At 44.1% G+C, this 23,522-nt stretch overlaps 1 pseudogene across 1 annotated transcript in view; it reads left to right on the top strand.

Moving 5' to 3' along the window:
• Positions 1-23,522, top strand: part of LOC118149555 (peptidyl-prolyl cis-trans isomerase NIMA-interacting 4 pseudogene) — a 131,341-nt pseudogene that overhangs the window by 66,007 nt on the left and 41,812 nt on the right. The window contains exon 3 of the transcript XR_013529735.1: positions 1-23,029. This exon is cut by the window's left edge and continues 45,655 nt beyond it. The product of XR_013529735.1 is annotated as a peptidyl-prolyl cis-trans isomerase NIMA-interacting 4 pseudogene (transcript). The remainder of the gene's footprint in view (positions 23,030-23,522) is intronic.

Genomic DNA, 23,522 nt, shown 5'->3' on the forward strand with positions numbered 1-23,522 from the left:
TGTTCCCCCTTCTCTTCATCTCTCCACTCCCCTCTTTCTCTCCTCTGCTGTTTTCACAGTATCATATCCCTCCAGGAAAGTTTCTTCCCCTGCCAGAGCTTCAGCCCTGAAAGGCCACAGTCCAGGGCTGAGGTGTTTTTTTTTTTTGTTTTTTTTTGAGACAGAGTTTCGCTCTTGTTACCCAGGCTGGAGTGCAATGGCGCGATCTCGGCTCACCGCAACCTCCGCCTTCTGGGTTCAAGCAATTCTCCTGCCTCAGCCTCCCGAGTAGCTGGGATTACAGGCACGCGCCACCACGCCCAGCTAATTTTTTGTATTTTTAGTGGAGACGGGGTTTCACCATGTTGACCGGGATGGTCTCGATCTCTTGACCTCGTGATCCACCCGCCTCGGCCTCCCAAAGTGCTGGGATTACAGGCTTGAGCCACCGCGCCCGGCCCCGGCTGAGGTGTTTGAACACTAACTGGAAGAGTCATTGAACTTGGGCCCAGATAAGGCACAGCTGGGGCATTGCAGGTTTCAATCCAGTAACCTGTTCCATTAGGTTTTTCTGTGAGTCAGTGGCAGAGGACACCTTTGGGGAAGGGGGTTGTTGATAGACTAGGATTCTTCTGCGCCCTCCTCAGCATGCCACAAGTGTGGTCCTGACAATGGATTCAGTACCAGGAGAAGCCATCTCCCTCAGGACTGGGAGAAGTCAACACCTCAGCAAAGATTTGTGCTGAGTCTTTGTTTCCCCCTCCCCGCCCCATTGAGAGTATATTCCAAGAAGACCAGGGGTGCAGAGAAGGAAAGAATATGTGGTTCCTAAGTTCTTAGCCATAGCTGGGGGCTAACTGAGACAGGAGGTTGGATACAGGAGAAAGTCTGCGACTGTTAGGGACCCCCCTTCTGTGCAATTGTGATGTATAGGAAGAGAATGAGATGTGGAATCAGATCTCAATGTAATGCCTGACTCAACTACTCACTCATTGTGTAACCTTGGACACGTCACTTACCCCCTCCATGCCTCAGTTTCCTCATCTGAAAAAATGAGGACAATAAGACTTCATGGGGTTGCAGTCAGGATGAAAGGAGCAAATACCTGTTAGTATGCCATTTCATTTCTCTGGGTCTACTGCCCTCCCCAGTGTCATTTTTACAAGCTCATGTCCTGGAATGCAATAGAGTTAGATCCAAACCCCCAGTTTTAATTGCATATAGAACTATTTATGAATGAAATGATGAGATGTCAGTGATTTGCTTGGGTACTGCAGAAACAAGATTGGCCATTAGTTGATAATGGTTGAAGCTAGGTGTTGGATACATTAGGATTTGTTATATTAATCTGCCTCTTTGTATATACAGTGGGCTCTTCAAATCTGTGGGTTCCACATCCTTGGATTCTGCATCCATGGATTCAACTGAGAATCAAAAATATTGGAAAAAAATTGCATCTCTGCTGAACATGTACAGATATAATTTATTTTATTTTATTTATTGTTTTTAAAGATGGAGGTCTCTCTGTGCTGCCCAGGCTGGACTCAAACTCAGGGGCTTAAATAATCCTCCCACCTCAGCCTCCCACGTAGCTGGGACGCAGGCCCATGGCTTGCAGACTGTTTTTCTTGTCATTATTCCCTAAACAATTACATTAAGGCCAGGCACAGTGGCCCACACCTGTAATCCCAACACTTTGGGAGGCTGAGGAGGGTGGATCACAAGGTCAGAGATTGAGACCATCCTGGCCAACATGGTGAAACCCCATCTCTACTAAAAATACAAAAATTAGCTGGGTGTGGTGGTGCATGCCTGTAGTCCCAGCTACTCAGGAGGCTGAGGCAGAAAAGGCGGAGGTGGCAGTGAGCCGAGATCACACCACTGCACTCCATCCGGGGTGACAGAGCAAGACTCTGGCTCAAAATATACATGTATACATATACATATACGTATATACACACATATATGTGAATACATATACACATATTTGTGTGTGTGTATATATATAGTAATAACTATTTACATAGGATTTACATGGTATCAGGTATTACAAGTAATCTAGAGATAATTTAAAGAGAATGTACATATATTGTATGCAAATACTAGCCATTTTATATCAGGGACTTGATCATCTTTGGATTTTGGTCTCTGCTGGGGTCCTGGAACCAATCCCCCAAGGATACCAAGGGATGACCATACAGGCAGTCCTCAATTTGCATGGCTCCAAGCTGCATGGATTTCAGTTGCCATGGTTTAGTTCAATAACATCAGTCACCACACAGCACAGTTCAGATTTCAGTTTCCACAGTATATTAATGTGAGTAATTGCGTAAAGTACAAACTTGGCTGCTGGCACTTCAGTCCCCAAATTACTGCATAAATAACAGATGCACATCGTGATCAGTGGTCAGTCACATTATTTCTTTCAAAGTCTGTCTGTTGATGATTGGTCACTGCCCATCTGTTGTTCAGTTCACACACAGGCAGGAGCATGTTTTGTGTTGCTTCTTTGTCTACTAGTGATAAACCCATATGACATTTTCCAAAAAAATGGTAGTTAAAAGTGGAAACTGGCCAAAAAGACAAAAGAAAGAAAGAAAGAAGGAAGGAAGGAAAGAAGGAAAGAAAGAAAATGTACCAAACAAATGAAAAGTGATAACAATAGCAGTGAAATTTGAGACAACACAAATAGAATTATAGGAGAAAATTCTGAACTGTGGAAATGTCAACACTGCTACTGTTCAAGACTGTGTATGACTCCAGGGGAGCTAGTGACATCAACATAAATGGGGAAAGTGAAGAGGATGAAGATGTTTCAGAGGAAGTGACACTGAGGGAATAAAACTTCTCATTAACCCATTTATGCCTGAGGATGCAATTTTTTGACTTTTGAAAATCAGACCTTGGAGACAACCTTGAGCAGTAGGATATATAAAATAACTCCCACATGTTTAGCATTCCAATAATGGAATGCCAGGCATAAATGGGCACACGTGGAGATGTTTTACATCATTGAAAGTGCAAAAGATAAAATGCTGGAAGCTAATCCAAACTCAGGAGTGTGACAATAAGCTAAGACATAAAAAAAATGCTCACTCCATATTGTACATTAAATAATGAGAAGGCAAGCACTGTTCAAATTACTCTGGATACATTTTTTACAAAGAAATAAAACACCTATTTTCAATGTTTCTAATTTTAAAAATCACAGTGTACTAAATAAATATTGAGTTTTTAAAATACTTTTTCATTTCCCTATACATTTACAACTGAAAGTAAGAGCGTTTTTAATGCTTTGACAAACATTTTTAAAGGTCATGAAACAATTGTAATTTTCCCCATTGATTATTACAGATTGTTTGCATGGCTGTTTTCACAGTCTTGCACTACTGTGGAAAGTGAGGACTACCAATATTTGAAATTTCAATGCTAAATTTTTTTTTCAAATCCCCTTTCAATCACTTTCTTATGAGAGTCATTTAACCTCCTATGCCTCCGTTTCCTCATCTGTCAAATGAAGATAATAATTATACCCTTTTCAGTTGGTTGTTGTGCAGATTTAACAAGTTAATTCTTGCCAAGTACTCACCAGAGTGAGAGGTGTAACTAAAACATGTAATGAATGTTGGCTGCTATAATATGTACAGATCTGAACCAGATGGCGATAGAAAAGACTAAGTGGTCAGAGAGTGCTGGTGTTGTTATAATCATCACCACTGCCACCAGCAGCTGCCTCACACTTACTCCCCTTTGCAGGTGTCCTTCAAGTGCTGCCTTGAGTACCACACAATACTCTATTCAGCACAGCTCATTTTCTTTAGGAATTTCCATTTCTGGGCAAAGACATATTGATGTTGAGCAGTATTTCTTAACCTTTTCTTCATGATCACTCCTCTCTAGGAAGCTGTTTTAGGCATTTTTTCCCCTAATCATCTTTCTTATGAAACTTTAATATTATAGACATATGATATGTCTGTTAATGTACTCTATGTTTCTGTTTTACACATAAAAAGAGTAAAATCCTCATTGAACCATTTATTTGCCCTCCTGGGGAAATATCACTGCCATTGAAACTATATGATGTAGATGGAAATTTAGTAGACATGTTGATTGCCTCCTCAAACCTCTAATCTCCCACCTCCTACCCTACCCCAGCCCCATCCCCAGTCCTCTGCTTTCTCCTTTCTAAGAGAACCCTAATTTATTGTTTTGTTTTGTGTTTAAGGCAGAGTCTCACCTTGTTGCCCAGGCTGGAGTGCAGTGGCTTGATCTCAGCTCAGTGCAGCCTCTGCCTCCCAATCTCAAGCTGCCTCAGCTTCCCAAGTAACTGAGATTACAGGCACCCACCGCCACACCCAGCTAATTTTTGTATTTTCAGTAGAGATGGGGTTTCACCATATTGGTTAGGCTGGTTTCTAACCCCTGACCTCAGGTGATCCACCCACCTCAGCCTCCCAAAGTGCTGGAATTACAGACATGAGCCACCGCACTGGCCGCTAATTTATTGTGTTGTGAATCTATTGTCTTCCACTTGGTCATGCGCTTTGCTAAATCAATTAAGCAATATCCCATTTTCTTTGCTAATGATTGATTAAGAATAGGTGTATAACACAATTCTAGGCAACAGAATATGAGGGCAGATTAGCCATTTTTTAATATGAAAAAAAGGTGCGGTTGGTGGGGGGTGGATTCGATAGCTCACAACTGTAATCCCAGCACTTTGGGAGGCTGAGGTGGGGGAATCGTTTGAGCCTAGGAGGTCAAAACTAGCCTGTGCAACATGGCAAAATCTTGTCTCTACAAACAAAAAATTAAATAAATAAACTGAGCATGATGGTGCCCACCTATAGTCCCAGCTACTTGGAAAGCTGAAGTGGGAGGATCCCTTGAGCCAGGGAGGTTGAGGCTGCAGTGAGCCAAGAGCAAGACCCCATCTCAAAGAAAAAAAAAAGGTCAAACTTGAAGAGGTGGCCTACCTTTTCCCCATGGATGTTGTCAGGTCTTGATGTGTTGACTTGAACTCCGTTTGCTATCTTTTGTCTATCAAGAGAGTTTGCTTAAGGGCCTGACATGCTGAAGATGCAAAATGGGAAATAATCAGAGTTCTTAATGATGCTGAGTCACTGACTCACTGAATTAATCAACTCTGGAACTGCCCACATTGGGGCTTCTTGTTTTTTTGTTCTGTTTTGTTTGTTTTTTGTTTTTTTGAGATGGAGTCTCACTCTGTCACCCAGGCTGGAATGCAGGGGCCTGATCTTGGCTCACTGCAACCTCCACCTCTTGGGTTCAAGCAGTTCTCCTGCCTCAGCCTCCTGAGTAGCTGGGATCACAGGCACCTGCCACCATGCTCAGCTAAGTTTTGTATTTTTAGTAGAAATGGGGTTTCACCATATTGGCCAGGCTGGTGGTCATGAAATCCTAGCCTCAAGTGTTCCACCTGTTTTAGCCTCCCAAAGTGCTGGGATTATAGGTGTGAGCCACCCTAAGCCCAGCTGAGACTTCTTGTTATATGAAGCGATACTTTTTCCTTATTGCTTTGGCTTGCTGAGTCAGTGTTTCCAGTTACTTATAGCCAAAAAGATCCCAGCTATTATGGGGAAGAAACAGCTATGGACAACAAAAGAATTTTGAACAAGTATATTAATAAAAAGTCAAAGCATTCATTTGAGTTGGGGATTGCTGCATTTTGGGGATAAAGATGGAAAATGTTTTTTTTTCTTCTATTCCTAAGTAACCTTGGCCATATTCATACCTTTAGCCCCCAGACTCTGGAATATCTGGGTTTGAATCCTACTCACCCATTGTCTAGCTGAATGGCCTTGGTAAGTTACCTTTTCGAGTGCCAGATTCCTTTTAAGTAAAATTAAGACAGGAGTCTCTGTACTTCATTATGAGAGTTAAGAGAAATAATACAAATAAAATGCTTTGAACAAGTCTGACATCTATGTAGTATTTAGTATATATTAGTTTATTTCTCTTATGTTAAAGGCTTCCAACACTACCACTCAAGGTCTGTCTGCTCCCAAATTTTCTCCAGATATTTTACTTGGATATTTCAATATTACTACAAATTTGAGTCATTCCCTACTTCCCCTAGATTACCACTTCCCTCACCCTGTGCTCTGGATCCCAGTAAAGGTTCATGTTGTTCCCTTAGCCTACAGTGTGATTGCAGTGGCAACCCATTTGAAGTAGCTGCTGCCATCATGCCAGCTGCAGTGGGGAGGGGTGCTGGGGCTGCACATTTAACAGACCTGGTGGGAGCCCTGCCCCTTCTGAGTTGGTGGGGTGGAGCTCCCTAGGTGCAGCTACAGCTGCCTAAGTAGAGGCTGCAGACCTTTGCCTCCCTGTATTCTTGGGTGGGCTGGGAGCAAGCAGGAGCCCCACCCTACAAGGCACAGCTTCAGCCACCCAAGTCATGGCTGCAGACCTGGGCCTCCCTGTGCTCTTAGGGGTGCTGGGAGCAGGCAGAATCCCTGACCTCTGGACACAGCTACAGTCACCCAAATCACAGCTGTGGACCCATGTCTCCCATTCCACAGAGCAGGCCAGAACCCTGCTCTCCTGGGTGCAGCTACAGCCACCCAAGCTGTAACTCTGTACTCTTGGGGCCTGGGAAGGACCCCACTTCTTCAGGCTCAGAGGTGTCTGCTCCTGCTACCTGGCCTCTCCCACTCCTGGCATCTGCTCTGATTTTGGAGCAAGGTTGGGGCCAAGCCCAGGTGCTGTCATGCTTAGCTGGGTGTGCACACACTTGGAGCAGTGCTAACATGATGACCCCCTACCAGCTTGGCCCCCTCTGGACTTTGGGCACTGACAAGTATTGGAGGGAAGGCTAGGCAGGGCTGAGGGCAGCTCAGCATTGGCCTACAGGTGCCCCTTGGCATGAACAGCCTGGGCATCATGAATGGCAGTGAGAGGCAAACAGGCTCCTTGGTGGAAGAGGGTGGGTCCCTGGTGAAGCTCCACCAGGGGAGGGCCTGAAGGCAGGGGGCCAGGCTACCAGTCCCCACAAACTGGAGTGGGAACTTGTGGTGTGTTTTCTGAGCCTATCCATGGCCACCCATGGACCAACTGATGCTCATGTCCTCCCATCTGAAGCTCATAAAAGCTCCCAGTTCAGCCAGAACTCCAGGGCCTCCTCTCTACTGAGAGCAGCAGACATCAGGATGACCAGCTGCAGAGCAGAGCTACCCATACCAGGACCTCTTCTCTGCTGAGAGTTGCTGATGTTGGGACAACCAGCTGCAGAAAGGAGCTACCCTACCCACTCCAGGACCTTCTCTCTGCTGAGAGCAGTAGACATCAGGATAACAAGCTGCAGAGAGAAGCTACCCACTCTCCTGTCTGAGAGCCACAGACATCAGGACAACCAGCTGCAGAGAGGAGCTACCCACTCCAGGGCCTCCTCTGAGCTGTCACTCAATAAAGCTTATCTTCTCTGTACTCACCCTCCATTTGTCCACATATCTCATTTCTCTTGGATGCAGGACAAGAACTCGGAACCTGCTAAATGGCAGGGCTGAAAGAACTATAACACAAACAGGGCTGAAACATGCCCCTTCCTTGCCATGTTGCAGGTGAAGAGAAGGAGAGAAGAGCTGTAGTCCTTTGGGGAGTCCAGACTTGGGAGCTCCCTGAGCCAGGGCTGTGACTCCCTCTTTGGTGCCCTGTGGTTCCTGGAGTCTCCAAACTTCCAGGTGCCACTGTGTTCCCCAGTGGCAGTTGTGGAAGCTGTTTGCAATGCACCTGGTCCAGCCACAGCCTTGCAGAGAGCTGGTGTCCATGCTGGCACCTGGAGCTGCCCACCCCACTGCAGCAGCCACTGGGCCTGACTGTGCACAGTGGCCAGATCCCACACACACTTGCCCACACACCTCTCACTACTGCATGCCTGGCTTGCTTGGCATGTGTAGGAGCAAGTGTGGGATCCAGACCAGTAGTATGAACTCAGTGCAGCCTGCCAGGCTGAGTGGATGGAACGAGCCCAGCAGACCTGAGCAAAACTCGAGCAAAAGCACCAACAGCCACAGAGGTTTCTGGCAAAAAAAAAAAAAAGCAACACCCCAAGGATCCTGTAACAAATGTATTTCTATTTTTGTATCTTTCAAAAATGTATCTGTCACAGCTCAGCTCCTTGATCCCTCAGATGCTATAAACAGCCTTCTCCTCTAGTTTCTCAAAGTACTTTGTATATCTCACATCACTTTTTCATTATGAGTAAATTACAGCCCTGTCTTCCCCTCTAAGTTGTAAACTTCTTGCAAATTGAAATGGTAATGGATATTTATTGGGAGATGACACAGCATGCTTTCTGCCACTCTCTGATAGTATCCCAAATTTCACTCGGTATTCACTCTTTGGCCTATTGGTTTTAGAGGGAAGATGGTTCCAGCCACTAGCTCCAGAGATTAGTTTTTATTATCTAGAGATAGTCAATCCCATGCTGTTTGCCAAGCCAATTGGTATATGTTTGGGTTTCTAAACCATACAATGCATGGCATTTCTCTGGATACAGGAATTAATTTTGGAAGGATCATGTGATCCAATGTGAACCAATGAAGAACAAGGCAATCTTTGGTAGGTGTTTCTGGAAAATGTGTTTCTGGGAAAGTTCTAACCTCCATAAAAACTTTTGCTCTCTTTCATAAATCTTGGGGTTTAAAAGAGCCAATTTGGCACAATGAGGGAAGCCAGTCTGAAGATGAGATCAGTACATGGAGATAACCCAAAAGCTACTGAATGACTAACCCTGAAGCCTGTCCTACCCCTGAACTTTCTTTTACATGAGCCAGAAGAATTGCTATCAAGCTGGAGCCAAGTTCTTTCTAGCTTGCAACATGAAGAGTTTTAATGGATATGGGAAGCTTAACTTCAACTTTGTATCTACCACAGTATCTGTCACATGGCAGGCATTTGATAAATGCTTATAGGGTTGTATGAGCCAGTGATTCTGATATAGTTTTTTTCTGGTTCTCTGGATCTTCCCTGCAGAGTTTTCCTGTTAGCAGTCTGCTCTATAGAAGTTCCCAGAAGTTCCCCTCCTCATTTGAGCTTGTGGCTTCTGGTAGGAGGATGTTCTTATTTTCAAAAACTGAAACAGAGCTTCCTGAAGTGACAGGAATGTTGTCTATCCAATCCAGCTCTCTTGGAAATTCCTGATGGAACCTGGCACATCTTAACTCGCTGGCTCTATTCCCTCTAGACTTTGAACTGCCACCTGTTAGATTGCAATTGTAGTTATCATTTCAACAGACTCTGATGAAGTTTTCAACTTATAACTTCCTGGTGCTAACTTTGGAATCACCCTAATTTAATCAATAAACTGTGTACTAATCACATTTTAGATGGGTCATTGTTATTAGGTATTCAATTATCAAATATCAAACTTTTGTTTAGAAGTTCCATACTATGAAATTATATAACTTCTAAGAAGTCTCCTGCTAATTACTTTCTTTATCTCTGGATGTGGATTAAGAGCTTTATTGTCAGTAAATAATATTTCTTTTTCTTTCTACTTTCAGTTTTCAAGTTTATAATACATTGTTATTAATTGTAGTCCCATAATATACAATAGATCTCTTGGACTTATTCCTCCTGTCTAACTGAGATCTGTGACCTTTGGCCAACATTTCCCCAATCCCCCCAGCCCTGGCCTCGAGTAACTACCGTTTAACTCTGTTTCCATGAGTCTGACTTTTCCACACTTCATGTATAAGTGAAATCATGTAGTATTTATCTTTCTGTGCCTGGTTTATTTCACTTAACGTAATTTCCTCTGTGTTCATCTATGATGTTGCAAATGACAATATTTCCTTCTTTTTAAAGGCTGAATAATATTCTACTGTGTATGGAGATCACATTTTCTTGATCCAAGAGTAATAGTTCTAGATTTGGCTATCTTATTCTTTGTCTGATTTCCTCCTGCCCCATTATTCATTCTTTCATTCATTTATTTTAATTTTATTATTTTTAGTTTGTGATGGAGTCTCGCTCTATTGCCCAGGCTAGAGACCCATCAATCATTTCATACCTTAAAGAAATAAAAGAGGCTGGCATAGTGGCTCATACCTGTAATCCCAGCACTTTGGGAGGCTGAGGCTGGCAGATCACTTGAGGCTAGGAGTTCAAGAGCAGCCTGGGCAACATGGCAAAACCTTCTCTTTACTAAAAATACAAAAATTAGCTGGGTGTGGTGGTGTGTGCCTATAGTTCCAGCTATTTGGGGGGCTGATGTAGGAGGATGGCTTGAACCTACTAGGTCAAGGCTACAGTGAGCCGAAATGGCGCCACTGCAGTCCAGCCTGGGTGACAAAGTGAGACCCTGTCTCAAAAAAAAACGATAAAAGTTTAGTTCTTTCTCACACAACAGTTCTAGGTGAGCATTCCAAGCAGTGGGTGGCTCTGTTCCACCTAATCATTCAGGGATCTACGGTTTTTCCATTTTGTTGCTCCTCTATTCCCTAGGCCTTGCTGTTGTCTGCATAGTCCTGGTTGAATCACTGCTGTGTCTCTGTCTCAGTGTGTGGAAATGGGGAAGAGACTGAGGAGGAAACACATTCAGGCATAGTCCTGGAAGTGGCACACAGCACTTGTGCTCATATTCCTTTGGAGAACATTTATGCACTTGGCCATATCTAACTATAAGGAAGGCTAGGACATGTGACTGGGATGAAGAGAAGAACAGGTTTTGGTGAGCAGTTAGAGCTATATTACCCAAAAATATTCAATCTCAAGCCTTTAAGTTACTTTGCTGCTTTGAGAATAGAATGAGACTCAGAATATTGACCATAAAGTCAGAGCTACATAGAAGACCAGAAATATAAGAGACAGTTCTCCTGTCATGTATATTATCTACAAAAAGTCAAGCAATTTCACACCTTTTTTTTTTTGAGACAGAGTCTTGCTCTGTTGCCCAGGCAGGATTGCAGGGCCATAATCTGAGCTCACTGCAAACTCTGCCTCCCAGTTCAAGTGATTCTGCTGCCTTAGCCTCCCGAGTAGCTGGGACTACAAGTGCCCACCACCACGCCTGGCTAATTTTTGTATTTTTACTAGAGATGGGGTTTCACCATATTAGTCAAGCTGGTCTCCAACTCCTGGCCTTGTAACCCATCCACCTTGGCCTCCCAAAGTGCTGGAATTACAGGTGTGAGCCACCGCACCTGGCCATCACGTCTTTTTTAATGACTAAAGTAATATATTTACTTTTCCTTTAAAATTTCCCATGTTGGCTATGTGTTCATTATCCATTGATTCAATGTGAAAAGGGGGATTTTGATTTTTAACTTTGTTTTTTTTTTTTCAACATTATTGAGGTAGAATTGACAAATAAGAATTGCATATATTCAAGTTGTACAACATGATGTTTTGATATATGTATATATTGTAAAATGATTGCCACATCTAGGCTAAGTAAGATATCCATCACCTCACATAGTTACCTTTGTGCATGTCTGTATATGTGGTGATACTTAAGACCTACTTTCAGGTGGTGACTCACACCTGTAATCCTAGCACTTTGGGAAGTCAAGTCAGGCAGATCACTTGAGGTCAGGAGTTCAAGACCATCCAAGCCATCATGGTGAAACCCTATCTCTACTAAAAATACAAAAATTAGCTGGGCATGGTGGTGCACACTAAGTCCAGCTACTCAGGAGGCTGAGGCATGAGAATTGTTTGAACCTGAGAGGTGGAGGCTGCAGTAAGCCAAGATCATGCCACTGCATTCAGCCTGGGCAACAGAGCAAGACTGTCTTAAAAAAAAAAAAAAAAGAAAACTACTTTCCTAACACATTTCAGGTATACAATCTATTATTAACTATAGTCACCATGTTATACATTAGGTCTCCAGAACTTACTCATCTTACAACTACAAAATAGTTCCCTTTAACACTTCCCCATTTCTCTCACACCCCAACTTCTGTAACCACCCCTCCACTCTCTGTTCATATGAATTCAACATTTTTTAGATTTCACCTGTAAGTGCCACCATGCAGTATTGATCTGCCTGTGTCTGGCTTACTTCATTTAGCATAATATCCTCAAGTTTCATACATGTTTTTGCAAATGGCAGGATTTCCTTCTTTTTAAAGCGCAAAAAAATATTTTACCAATTTTATTATATCTTGCTGAAACAGTGGGTAATTGAGATCTTAAACAATTTTTAGCAAACCAGACATGGGGGAAAGAAATTAATTGTGTGGGGCCTCTAACAACTAATTTAAGGTATATAAAATTTCATGTTTATGCTCTTTAATAAAAAGAAGAGACCAGGTACAGTGGCTCACACCTATAATCCCAGCACTTCGGGAGGCCAAGGCAGGTGGATCACAAGGTCAGGAGTTTGAGACCAGCCTGGTCAATATGGTGAAACCCTGTCTCTACTAAAAATACAAAAATTAGCCGGGCATGGTGGTGCGCACCTGTAATCCGAGCTACTTGGGAGACTGAGACAAAAGAATTGCTTGAACCCAGGAGGCGGAAGTCGCAGCAAGCCGAAATCGTGCCACTGCACTCCAGCCTGGGCAAGTGAGACTCCACAGAAGAAGAAGGAGAAGGAGAAAGGAAAGCCCAGCATGGTGCCTGGCATAAAGTAGGCACTTAAATGTCAGTTCCCCTCCCTGTGAATTCCCTTTCAACATGTTTATTCCTCTCCTGGGGCTGACCTGGCTCACCTAAGAGCAGGTGATGTAATCCAGGATGGCAGAGGGAGCTGCTGCTGCCCAGAGAACCCAGAGCAAATTTGATGGCAGCAGTGTAATGTCAAGAGTTGCCTGGTAAAATGGCAAGTGCCACTACTGGGGAGCAGCACCCTCAACATCAAGAGGTGGTGACAACCTGCATAACCCATGCACAGCCTTCTCCTCACTCATAAAGGCGTCTCCCAGCTGGCTCCCCTCTTCTCACCCCTCTCTCCTCTAATAGCCTCATCATATAGCAGCCTCAAGGCTGCTGTCACTGGCTTGTTGTGGGAAGGTAACAGCCTATAAGGGCTACAGCAGCAGGGAGGGCAGATGTTATATAGCCCCCATTCCAGGAGCTCACCTATGGCACGTGTGCACCTGCTGCTTGACTGGTGGGGACAGGGGTGATCTCCCAGGAGGCACTTCACTTCTTGTTTGCTCCGTTCAGGCAGGTCAGAAAGTGGAGGAATGTAATGTGATAGATTTTCCTAAGTTCAATCAGGACGATTAAATAGATGTCTCTATTTCTAGATGTTTGAGTAAATTCCTGCCTGGGTTGCCTAAGCCAAAAGTCACTCCTGTTGAGTCTAAAGCCTCATGTTGAACTATGTCCACTGTCAAGATGCAAGCATCTGTAAGGAGAGAAAATAAAGGACAGAGCAGCAAGGACATTGCTATTTGGGAAACTCCCTGGGAAAGAATAAGCATAAAGATTATCATGTTGAACTCTAAAACAAAACATGCAGAAAACACACACATACAGGTTGACACCAGTTGTATGTGACGCCTCATGCTAGGTATGAAAAGGCAAATAGAGGAAGCCCTTGTTCTACAGTCCTTCAGTTGCACCAAGAAACAGGGAAGACAAAGTTATCCTAAAAGAAATGTTAGTGAAGTAAAGCATAGCATGTTCCATATGTCAGAGGGAAGAGATAGTGAATGAAATGAATCTGGGAAAACATGAGTTTGTTTAATCATTCATTTATTCTTTCAATCATTCACTCTACGGAGATTTACTAAGTACCAAGTATGTGCCATCCACTCTGATAGGGTCTAGTGACATGTCACCAACTGGGCACAGACCTTGCCCTTCAGGGGCCCCCGAGTAGAAGTGAGAGACGGGCGGCTGAACAAGTAGAAGCAGGAATGTGTCATCGGGGCTATCACAGATGTGGGAACAAGGTTCAGGGTGAAGCCAGCCAGGCAGGAGTCTGTGGGCAGAGGCCAGGAGGAGGCTTGTGAGAAGTGGCAGTGGTGGCAGTTCTGACAGACAGATGTGTGGCAAGCAGGTGCAGGTCTGGGTGGTGGGAGGTGAAGGTGGAAGCTAGTGCTGGGAGTTGCCAGAGGCTTAGAAAGCCAAGCTCCTAAAGGAATTGCTCCTGCTGCATGCCATTAAAATGCTGGAAGCAACAGTGTTGCAGGAAAGATACCCACTGTTCTAGAGAGAATGTGACGTTGAGGATAGATAGGTGTGTGACCAGTCAACTCTGGGAACTAGTTTCATTGCTGCTGGTCAGCCCCTGTGCTCATCAGAACAGCTGGTTCTTGAGCTGGCAACACCTGATTGGCATAGGGGCCACCTTGATGAAGCCGAGAGAGTGCTGTCCCACCAGACCTCCTTCGAGGAAATGTGACTTTAAAACTCCCACTCTGGAGCAGTCAGAAAAGAGGCAGGAGCTCCCCATGGACTCTGCATAGGTACAAACTTGTGTTGGAATACTGGCTCCCTATTTAACAGATGGACAAAGGACTTGTATTAATAAGAGCTTATTGGTTGCAAGACATAGACACTCAAGCTGGCAGAAGTAATGAGAATCCATTTAGGGAGGGACAGCAGGGGGGGTGGGAAGGATAACATGGGGAGAAATGCCAGATATAGATGCTGGGGAGGAAGGCAGCAAACCACACTGCCATGTGTATACCTATGCAACAATCTTACTGTTCTTCACATGTACCCCAAAACCTAAAATGCAATTTAAAAAAAAAAAGGTAGCCCTGAAAAGCGCCACTTCAACGCCCTCCGAAAGGAGGGGTAGGGGAAATGGCAGGTTTACCCCACAGAGAAGGGTATTTTGTGCTTTCATTTAGGAAAAAAGAGTGCAGAGAAAAGGCTCAGTAGGTACCCAACCAACTCTGTGTCCTAGTTGGAGTGTTTAAGGTAAATAAACAGCTCGAACTTTATATCTGAAAAACAAAAAAAAGAATCAGTTTATTATAAAGATATAGGGCTGTCTCTTCACTGGAGGGCAGGAAGGCCCCAGATCCCAGGAATAACCAGAAACAGGAAGTGGGCAGCCACCTACAGGGTGTAAAGTGGTGCCTCTCTCTGTCTCTGTATCTCTCTGTGCATCTGCTTCCTCTCTCTCTCTCTCCCTCTCTCTCTCTCCTCCCATCTTCCTCTGTCTCAGTATAGCAGAATATGACCATCCAGTGCCCTTGCTTCAAATTATAGCTCCCATCCCATGGAAAGCCTAGATCTTTCTTTGGACGCAATTCCAGATGTGTGCCCTCTTGGGAGGAGGGGCTCTGACTCAGCCAAGGACAGACAGCAAGGTTCACACTGAATGGAGGGTGTTAGGAGCAACCACTGTGAGCAAGGGGCAGTGAAGAGGGCTCTTGTGAGTTAGGCAGACACCCCAAAAGCCATCAGCCATAGTTCTTCATATCTCTGGCCCCTGGTCCCTGTAGATAATGGTTACTGCTTTACCTGGCTATTCAACTGATTCGATGAGATGATGTATGTAAAACAACTGCTACCCAGTGGGCCCCCAGTAAATGGAAGTGATTGCACTTATTATAGTAGTCAATAAAGGTATCTGTGATCTGTTTAGGAAAGCCCAACTCAGGAGACTGGCATGTGCCTTCTTTCCTCCACCAAAGCTGTTCACATTAACACAGAGATGCGGGGCAGGGCCTCTCTTCCTCTCAGTCCCCACCTCTCTCATCTCTTGGTTACAACTTAAAACTCCTGCCTCCTCATGCCCCAAGCTTTCTTTGTTATTACAAATCAATCATGCACTCTTTCAGCCCTTGCTACCCCCAGAGGTACTCATCTGTATTGACCATATTTAGGAATATTATTATATGGTGATTAGATGTCTTTTCTCTCAAAGTCTAAGACTGTGAACTGAGATACCTTTCTGAACACCCGGGACATTGCCACACATCTCATGTTTACCTGGTCAAATTTGTTGATTCATCATGTTTTCACAGGAAGGGCAATTTCCATTTATAGCCTCATAAAAGGAATCTTAGAAACTCATTTATTTCAGGTCACTGCCTTTAGCCAGGGTAAGATTTCAGCTTCCTAAATAAATGACCGTGCATTTTTCTTGTACTCCCCCATAAGCGTATGGCCATACAATCTGAGATCTGAAAGGGACTTGGAAGGTCTTCTGGGCCAGGTACCTCCCAGAGTGGGATTCTGCTATCCAATGCCCCCTACGACATGGGCATCTGGTCTGCAGAAGAACAGGGAGTTGTGGCCTTCCTGGAAAATCCATTTCATCTTTGTTCTTTTTTTTTGTTTTGAGACAGAGTTTCACTCTTGCCACCCTGACTGGAGTGCAATGGAGCAATCTCAGCTCACTGCAACCTCTGCCTCCCGGGTTCAAGCGATTCTCCTGTCTCAGCCTCCCAAGTAGCTGGGATTACAGGCATGAGCCACCACACCTGGCAAATTTTTGTATTTTTTGTAGAGACAGGGTTTCACTATGTTGGCCAGGCTAGTCTCAAACTCCCGACCTCAGGTGATCCATCCATCTTGGCCTCCCAAAGTGATGGGATTATAGGCATGAGCCACCATGCCTGGCCTGTTCTTTTACAATATAGCATGTTCTTCTTTGTATGAAATATATCAACTCTGCCTCTGTGTCACTGGCATTCAATGTTCCTAATTCTGTAGGACCACAACTACTGCCTCTTCCCCGTGGCAGCTGTTCCCCCACACCGAGTGAGGGTGTGTTCATGATATCATGTCCCCTCTAAGTCTCCTTCTATTCCTCCCAGTTGTCCTTAAGTCCTTCTTCACAAGACAGTTTACAGACCTTTGTCTCCCCTTTTACACCTTGACATGTTATGTTTGCCTTTGTGAATCTTAGAGCTCAGAATTTAGCACTGCACACACACTCCAGCGTGCTCTGATGGGGATGTGGGGGTGGGAGTAGGACCTTCTTTGTTCTAGAGGTAGCTACTGTGTTTTTAGTAATGCTGTGTAAATTTGAGCTAGCTTTTTATTTTATTTTCAGTAGAACAATTTCAATTTTGGTTCATATTGTTTAAAAATCCTTATTTTTTTTTCCATTATGGAAAATTCAGGGGGAGAAAAAGTGAAACATGCAAAGATAAAGAAGAGAAGAACAACAATATTGTAACCTTATCTCTTCAAGATAAATATTGTTTGCAATTTGGTATATATTCTTCCAGGCACTTTCTATGCATACACACATTCTCTCTCTCTCTCTCTCTCTCTCTCTCTCTCTCTCTCACACACACACACACACATACAGACATACATACACACACAAAAGTGGGATTAAATATCTGTGATAAATTAGAAATGACTTCCAATCCTTTACTGCTCCCCTCACTGAAAGGTGGGATCTGTTTCCACTCCCTGTATATCCAGGCTGGGCCTGAGACTGACCTTTCCCAATAGAATGTAGTGGAAGTAACATTGGGTAACCTCCAAGGCTGGGCCTTGAGAGACTGCAGCTTCTGCCTTCACTTCTTGGAGCCCAGCCACCATGTGAGGAGGCCTCACTAGCCATGTGAAGAGGAGCATAGGGAGGAGAACTGAAGCCTGTGGCAAGAACGCCAGCAGAGCTCCCAGGTGGTCCCAGTACCAAATGTGAGCTGCCCCAGAGCCCCATTCAGTACCAAGTGATACAGACAAATCCACAGAATCATGGGAAGTAGTAAATTGTCATTTTAAGTCACTAAATTTTGGGGGTAGTTTGTTAAAACAGTAATTGATAACTGAAACAACTGCACAGAAAAACAGTATTACATCATGCTTACTATGTGCTAGGCAGCTATAATTTAAAAATGCAAATTAACTCATAACCTTTATATTAACCTGATACAGTAAGTACTATGATTATATATCATTATCCCCACTTTATAGATGAGGAACCTGAGATGTGAGTGAGCAAGCAATGGGGCTGGGATTTGAACTTGGGCAGTCCATTACGATCTATTCTCCAAACCATCTGTGCTCAAAACTATCATATCTCACTGCCTCTCTGCTGCTTCCTCTCATTTAAAATAACATGAACAACTTTAATGTCAATAAGTATTAGCCTACAACATGATACTTCATGGTACATGTTGAAATCTTAATTTGAGCATCCAAAGTACTAGCAATTTCTTCTAATTTGGGGATTATATTCAGTGGATTACAGACTGTTAATATCTTTAAGTGTCAGTAATTTTTTTTTTTTTGAGATGGAGTTTCGCTCTTGTTACCCAGGCTGGAGTGCAATGGGGCGATCTCGGCTCACCGCAACCTCCGCCTCCTGGGTTCAGGCAATTCTCCCGCCTAAGCCTCCTGAGTAGCTGGGATTACAGGCACGCGCCACCATGCCCAGCTAATTTTTTTCGTATTTTTAGTAGAGACGGGGTTTCATCATGTTGACCAGGATGGTCTCGATCTCTTGACCTCGTGATCCACCCGCCTCAGCCTCCCAAAGTGCTGGGATTACAGGCTTGAGCCACCACGCCCGGCAGTAAGTTTTTTTTGAGATGAAATTTCACTCTTGTTGCCCTGGCTGGAGTGCAATGGTGCAATCTCGGCTCACCGCAACCTCCACCTCCTAGGTTCAAGTGATTCTCCTGCCTCAGTCTCCCAGGTAGCTGGGATTACAGGCATGTACCACCATGCCCAGGTAATTTTGTATTTTTAGTAGAGACGGGGTTTCACCACATTGGTCAGGGTGGTCTCGGACTCCTGACTTCAGGTGATGCACCCGCCTCGGCCTCCCAAATTGCTGGGATTACAAGGAGTGAGCCACCACACCTAGCCTTTTTTTGGTGGGTTAAAATTTTTGAGTAAGACAGAACTCAGGAATGAGCTCCTGCGCACCCACCTGAGATCACTGAGAGCAACATCATTCAGTAATACTCTAAATACCAATTGTTTAAAAATCTAGTATCTGACCAGTGTTCTATGATCTTAGCCATTTGTTCCCAAGTGCAGGGTGAGAGACAGGTCACATTATTAAAAAAAGTACAGACTCATAGGCCTTGTCCCAGACCCCCAGTGATAGCATTGCTGAAAACGGATCCCCAGAATCTGTATTCTAACCTCCCTCCATGTGATTCTGATGATGGCTAGGTTTGGGAACCATTGATCTAATCTCCATTTCTCCTTATTCGTATCAATGGCTTTATCAAATCCTGTACCGAATTCAAAGTGCACTAAGGGAATCCTCTGGTGACCATTTGAGAAATGTCCTGGCTCTGCTCTTCACCAGCTATATGATTTTATCTCTGGACATTTTTTTATCTATAAAATGAGTAGGTTGGATTAATTATCACAGTGGATGGGTGGATGCCATGGTGCTCTGGTGAGCTCACACATCCCTTCTTCAAGATCCAGTCACTCATTCCCTCAACTGTTGGAGTGTTGGTTGGCTACTGACAGTTCTCAGGTTTCCTCTAGGGATGAAGCCTGTGTCCATTGGGCCAGCTCTGAGGGTCATCCCATGGAGTTGGCCCGAGACCTCTGTTGCATCTGCACCACAGTTCAATCCATCCCTCTGCCTTTCCGCTCCCTTCACTTCCTCATCGGTGTGGGTCCCAAGGGCACTCCACAATAAGCTTCCTGCACACAACCTCCATCTCAGTAGCTTCCTAGGAAATGCACTATCACAATGACTGTTGACACAGTGACCTTTTGCTTCTGGCTTGGATTGAACTGACAGCAAAGCCTTCTTCTCTTCAGTCTCCTCCCATTCATTCTTCATTCACTGAGCAAATGTATTATACTCCTACTATGTGCCAGGCCCTGAGCTTAGCTGAATATTCAGAAACTTGCCTGTGTCTCCAATACTGGAAAAGAACAAGCACTTAGGAGCTGAATGGCTCCTCTTTCTCTTTGTGATTTGTTAGCACTTCGCTGTTTCCCAAGCTGTGGGACTAGTTCATCTTGTTCTGAACTTTATTGCCCTGGTCACGATTTGCAAGGCCCCTCTCTGTAGTGACCTTAACCTTCCTGGCACCATTCTTAGGAGTTTGTGTCTTCCTATTCCTTTCTTAGCTTCCAGGTTCCTCCTTCCAGCTCTTGTAGCCAGCGTGGGCAAGAGCCAATATCAACGTTTCATCCATTTAGGATACCACATCATACTCTATACTTTATCTTGCCTGATACAGTTGTGGGGTATCAGGCAAGATAAAGCACGCAGAATCTCTCTGCATGATGGAGAGCATTTTACAGCATGAGGAGATGTTTTCTGCCCTGGCTGTGTGCTGAAATCCTCCAAGGAGCCTGAAATGTGAGTATAGGGGTTGGGGGTGGGCTGATGACTGTATGCTTTGGTTTAAGTTCCACCAGTAATTTTGATGCACATTCAAATGTGGAAACCATTGACAAAGTACAAAAGACAAACGGGAGAAGAGAAATAAATTACTCTGTGAGCTAAAGACACAGGAACATTTTAAGCTTTCTTTAGAGTGAATAACTAAGGGTCAACTTAGAGAATAATTAAATCGCCTATCTTCTTCAAGGTACCCAAAACCCTAATGTCAAGTCCCTTTTTTCTTCCTGAAAAAGATGTATGTGACTTCAATTACATTACTTTTCTTACCTAACGATCTAAACACACACTGGAGATTTCACACACCCACACCCACACACACACACACTTCATGAATTATCTCTGCCTGCTTGAATGCTGAAGTAAGATTCTGAGTAATGTCTTTTATTCTTTAACCTCTGAGTAATCACTCTGGCCCTGGTCTGCTCTTTATTATCCAGGGAAACAATCTGATCAGGCCTTGGATGATGGATTCATAGCAGCCCAAATCTCCAGAGTGCTGTATAAACCAGACTATTAATTTATTCCGTGGGGATATTCTGTGAGAGTTCTAGTTCTCCTTGTTAATAATTGAGTAGCCTTGAGCAAGTTGCTTAATCTCTCTAGGTCTCTAAGATGATTATGATCACTGAGCATCACCCATTACAAAGTATTTCCTCCTTTGTGGCGGCTCTCTTTAAAATGCCAGTTGAGTGTTCTCAGAAAGTTGCTTCGGTGGGCATAACATTAAAGAACATGGGTAAGAATGAGAACAATGAATTTAAGGAACATTTCATTCAGTCCATGGGACATCAGAGTGAACAGCTGTGACTTTTGTCTGCTCAGCACCTCTTCCACTCTTCAGTGCACAGAACTTCCTTTCACGGGGGAACAGCTCCTTTCTTCTTCCACATGGTTGTGGGCGGCTGCTGATTAAAGAACCTTGGCCTCCCCCTCTTGGACCACAGGGGTGGGCATGTGACCCTGACTTAATCATAATAACAACCTACTCACCTGGCCACAATAATTGATCTGGGAATTCATCCAAGGATCAATCCAAAGAGAGAGAGAGAAAGAGAGAGAGAGAGAGAGAGAGAGAGAGAGAGAGAGAGAGAGAGAGAGAGAGAGAGAGAAGGAGAGGAGGGGAGGGGAGGGGAGGGGAGGGAAACCAGGAGTTTTTCTAAATTAAGCTTATAGGGAAAAGTATCTTTCCTTTCTTATCAAGGAGCTTTATCAGTGTGACCCCATGTGCCACATGAGAAGGCTGGGAGGACAAGGCCACCAGCCAGAGGGAAGAAGAAATGAGGCAGCAAGAGACAGAGATGGAAACAAGGAAAGGGTCTGTGGTGTCGAATTCCAGGTCTGACTCTCCTGGCATCATCTGGCAATATTTCTTTTAATTCCTCAAGCTACCCCAGGGTTTCCCCAAAAAGTCACTCTCTTTCTTTTCTCACTTAGGCCAGTTTGTTTTAGAATTTCTACCACTTACAACTCAGTCTTGATGAACAGAAACACTCCTGACAGTTTTCCTCTCAGCTATACTTTAAAAAAAAAATCTGCCCCAAATTTGAGGCTCTGTGTCCTGTTGTCACCTGGCCCTTGCCAGCAGCCAGACTTGTCTTGCTTTCTGCAAGCTGCACCTTGTTTACCCATGCCAGGCCAAGCAGTGACTCTCCTGTGATTCTTCACCTCCCCTTTTTAAATCTTCACTTCCCTACTTCCTGCCCCCTCCCCATGTTTTATAAGATCTCATTTTTATAATAAATACCTTAGTCCATAATACTCAGTGGTTCTGCTCCCATGGTTCATCCCTGACAAACGCAAATGCTATTGGGTATTGGGTGGACCCTGACAAAGAAACTTCCTTCTTCTTCTCCTTTTTTTAGTCAGAGTTTCACTCTTGTCACCCAGGCTGGAGTGAGCACAATCTGGTTCACTACAACTTCCCTCTCCTGGGTTTAAGTGATTCTCTTCCCTTAGCCTCTTCCAGTAGCTAGGATTACAGGTGTGTGTCACCATGTTTGGCTAATTTTTTTGTATTTTTAGTAGAGAAGGGGTTTCACTATACATGTTAGCCATGCTAGTCTTGAACTCCTGACCTCAGGTGATCCACCCGCCTTGGCCTCCCAAAGTGCTGGGATTACAGGCCTGAACAACCATGTCCAGCCAAAGCTTCCTGCTTCCGTTCTTTGCTTCCTGCCCATACCGCCTCCATCTCTCCGTCCGCCCCTCCTCTGGGGTTACCACATCGCCATCTTTCCTCATCCTCTCCTTGCGTCAACGGGAAGGTCTCATGCAGCCCCTGATCCCTTTAATCACTGTGCTATTTGCAGTCCCAAGCCACTCTTCTCTCTGACCTCTGTCTGGTTCACTTTTGCACTATTTCCTGTGCTTCATTTCCAATCACAAGTCTGTGTCTGGCAGGCAGCCTGAAAATTTAACACAGGCTGGCACCCAGCAAAGGCAAATGCCGAGAGGCCCTGCCCAGAGCTTCCCACTCATTATTTCCAATTAGAGAATGTCACTAGGGAAGAAAACAAATACCCTCAAAGATAACTCAGTGGGGACTGTGTGTTTGTTGCCTGGAATAGATGCCAAATAAATATTTTATCAAAGGAATTTACATAGTAAAAACTATTTGAGTTGAAAATTATCCAGGAATACTTTAAAAAGGAACATGGTGGGGTTTTTTTTGTTGTTTTGTTTTGTTTTGTTTTTGTAGCATGCATGGATTTGAAATTTCCCCTGGGAGCTGGCTCTGTTTTTGATGAACTCAAGGTCTCTTCCAACTCTGTGATGTTGGCTCAAAGGCCAGAGCTTCTGATCCCGACCCAGCCATTGCTCAATGTGAGTCAGCTGACCTCTCTAGACTTTGCCTAGTCTAACTGGATCGATGAAATAAACAGAGAGAAAAAAAATCAAAATAATTGTATCTTAGGTTTGGAAGCAACCTTACAGGTTATCCCTAATTAAGGAAGCTGGCTGTTGTGTGTCTCCATCCAACCCCTCTGGCTTCACTTAACCCGCCACTTACCTGGGACCCCATGAGCATACAGTATTGTCTCCTCTCTGAATGCAGATGCTGGGTATGGTGACTCAGCCTCCGGCCAAGAGTTGGGACAAGTGTCTAACAGCAGAATTTTCTTCATGTAGAATTAGTCACCCTAAATCTTAAAAAGGCATTGTTACCAGGTTGACATGGGATATGAATAGCAAAGTATTTACCAGTTTCTTGGTAAGAAGGAAATTGAAAGCGCATATCAAATCATACATCACATCAGATCATATATCAATATTTAGTTGGGTAAATTTATAATTAAACAATGTAATTATCTTCTAG

The sequence above is a fragment of the Callithrix jacchus genome, chromosome 19, assembly GCF_049354715.1.
Source record: "Callithrix jacchus isolate 240 chromosome 19, calJac240_pri, whole genome shotgun sequence".
In the NCBI taxonomy this organism is placed as follows: Eukaryota; Metazoa; Chordata; class Mammalia; order Primates; family Cebidae; genus Callithrix; species Callithrix jacchus.